Source organism: Zychaea mexicana (assembly GCF_025766255.1).
Source record: "Zychaea mexicana strain RSA 1403 chromosome Unknown BDB00scaffold_184, whole genome shotgun sequence".
Lineage (NCBI taxonomy): Eukaryota > Fungi > Mucoromycota > Mucoromycetes > Mucorales > Lichtheimiaceae > Zychaea > Zychaea mexicana.
Genome location: NW_026516847.1, coordinates 61,988 through 65,215, shown reverse-complemented (window position 1 = coordinate 65,215; position 3,228 = coordinate 61,988). Strand labels below are relative to the sequence as shown.

General features: G+C 36.7%; 1 non-coding gene across 1 annotated transcript; it reads left to right on the top strand.

The window, feature by feature from the left end:
• The first annotated feature begins 2,882 nt into the window (after positions 1-2,882).
• BDB00DRAFT_t131 lies at positions 2,883-2,954 on the top strand. Its single transcript has one exon. It is a non-coding gene; the product is annotated as a tRNA-Pro (tRNA).
• Positions 2,955-3,228: the final 274 nt, after the last annotated feature.

The window sequence follows — 3,228 nt, the reverse complement described above, 5'->3', positions numbered from 1 at the left end:
TCATGCTAAGGTGTAAGGTGGTAGGTAAGATTGGAATACAGAAAGATGGATAAAGTGTTGGTCGGTGGAATCGACGCGCTGCTTGCATAATCTGTGGCAAATGTTTGGATCGGATTTTGTGAGTGTGCATGTGATGAGTACTTTTCAAAAGTTCTTTTTTTTGGTTCACTGGATTCCCTTTCTCTTTCCTCTTCCTCCTCCTTCTTCTTCTTCCTCTCACTACGTAACAGATACAACAGCCAGTTTTTATATATATCGATTTTTATTTACGGTCTTGTTTGAAGGTGATCCTCTTGGCTCTTATTCTTTCCTTTTTACATTTTTCTACGGTTTATCTTGCTTATACTAATGCACGCCTTCATTATACCATTTCATACAACACAGTTCGTACTTTATACCTTTTGAAGCTGCTGTCGCTGCCAGATGTTATATATAGCTAGAAGAGCGTAAGTTTTCCTTTTTTCATTTTATCTACTGTATACCATTTATCTATAACCCTGACTAACTACAATCTACCACCCATCTCATCGTGCCACATGTACACTACGAACTTATTCATGCCTTGCTAAGGCTTCCTAACGTGATGAAATGGAGTGCTACTATTACGGCTGACTCATATGGATGATAAGGATCAAGGCCTTATAGGTATATGTATCTTTGTTAGTACTCTTTTCCTATGACATATGACGAGCTTCGTTGTCTCTGCACCATTGGTATATATCAAACTGCTCCTTTCGCGGCCGGTCTTTAACTCCTTCATCCTATGAATTATGCATTCTGGATTCTTCACTAACAATCTTCATTGTGTCTTTTAGGAATGTCATCTCCAAAATCGTCTATGAACATCTCCTTCTGCGCTGCTTTTGCTTTCACTTATAATTTGACTCAACATGCATTTTTCCGTAGCAGGACTGCCATCCTTTGCACTATCTCTTTTCGACTACAGCCTTCCTTTTAAAATCATTACATAACATAGACTTACATTTGATGACGTTCTTTTAATGTTCTATAAAGCATAATCTTGTATTGATTTTTTATACAAAATATAATAAAAACGGTTGTGGACACCCATAATAATATATATATTACACATGACCATGAATATAAAAACCAATAGCATGCTTTGTCCGTTTACTATATGTGTGATAAAAAGAACGAAAATATGCAATGCGTGATCCTTCTTTTTACGAACCTACTACAGAAGGCACCCGGTCCAAATGCAATGTATAGTAAGACCGTTATAGACATCTACATGCATGATGTAATCAGATTATGAGCTTGGGGGACTACATGCGCATAAAAATATCAAGGTGTAAAAAGACCTTGATATTTACTCGAAAAGCTAAATATCAAGGTGTTTGAAAACACCTTTATATTTTATAGAAAAGCTGTATATCAAGGTAATATCAAGCTCTTTTCTACCCCTTGATATTCCCCTGCAAGCCCAGTGATTGACTGGTTTCTGGTTTTCTGGTCCATAATAGTGTATGATGATTAATGAAAAAAGACTACATGATGGTAGATCTGCTCATCGGATCCCACCAACATTATATAAGTGATACTGATTGATTACTAGTAATACATACATTGTTCACACTACTCCTCTTTAATCTAACATTGGTGCGTGCTGTATTATCTCCTGCCTGTTGGTGGTAGGCACATTATCCTGTTGACATTGGCTGGATCATCACACTAGTAGACTAATTCTATGGTCGTAATAGTATTTAGCTGGTTGCCACAGCAAACATCCATGTGTATTACTGATGTATGTTGAACCAGAATTTTTATTTTATTTCCACGCAGTATCTGCCGGAAGCGATTTGAACCAGCCCAAGAACCAACTCGAGAGAACTGAGAGTAGTATTGAGTTTTTCGACTGCAGTTTCCAAAGGAACGGTAACACTCATTAATGTACTAATATCAGCTCATTGTTTGTATCCTAAATCTGTCATAAGGCCTGTGCCTATAGCATCATTTACCAGTATCGACATGATGTCGGAATCAAATTCTCGCCCTACTCTAAGGGCCATACAGAAAAAAAACCCTTTAATGTACTAGTATAATTTTGTAAAATCGAAGGGAGTATGTATTAATTATCAAAATAGAGTATAGCATATATATTGTGAGTAAAAGACATGCTTCATTGTCGATATACAGTACGATTGTGCATAGTTGATTGCTAAGTATGAATCATCTTCTAATTGCTGATCTGGTAAGGGGACTTGAGGGATTGCTGGATAGAAATTGCTGGACCATTTATGTGAGAACATCATGTTGTGTGCATAAATTACTGAGAAAAAATCTTAGTGTGCCTTTAGCTTATAGTACTAAATGCTGCATGCTCAGCAACTACCAGTTGCCTAATGAGACATCAAAAAGCTAATGCCTCTGGGCTCCTAGTTGTTATAAAATTTATGCTTTTCTCTTTTCTCCTTTATTCTTCACAGCCAACAACTACTCTTTCCCTTTTCTCTGGTCTTTTTTTCTCTCTGCTCTACTACCTATTAATCTATTCAATAGTTTGTAAAACATAGAAACTTTCTACTGATATAATCCAGCTTACAATGTAAAGTTGTAAACAGCATAATGCGCCTATCAACAAGTAGCACAGCTATGTACTAGCTAACACTGCTCTCCCTTATTATGGAAAAAAATAATAGTAAAATTAATTTTAAATCAGATTTATTATTACTATTGTTATGATATTCTGTTTCTTTTGTAATGTATCACAGCGCAATAAAAAGCTCGAAATTTTCTCTACAGAGTGGTATATCATAGATATATACAAACGATAAAAACTATATATATTTTTCAAAAAAGTCGCAAGGATAATCATAAACAACAAATCCATATTGTACCAACCTCGTGCACCAAGCACATATGGCTCGATGGTCTAGTGGTATGATTCTTCCTTAGGGTGGAAGAGGTCCCGGGTTCAATTCCCGGTCGAGCCCCTCGAGGTTCGAGGCCCACATCTCAATATGTGTCTCATTTTTTTCTGTTTTTTGCAAAAAAAGGTCAATGTTTTTTATCTTTTTTGGCCGTATTTTTGCCCTTTTCTATTGTTCTTCTGGTTCCCACTGCAATCGCAGCGCCGTGGAGTATATGTACCGTGCTTTGCTCAAGTGGAAATGCTCCATCATTTAGTAGCTCGCTATTGCTCTTTTTTTTTGCTTATTCGCGATGTACTACTGGTTTGATTCCATATTGGCTCCTATGTTGTCACAG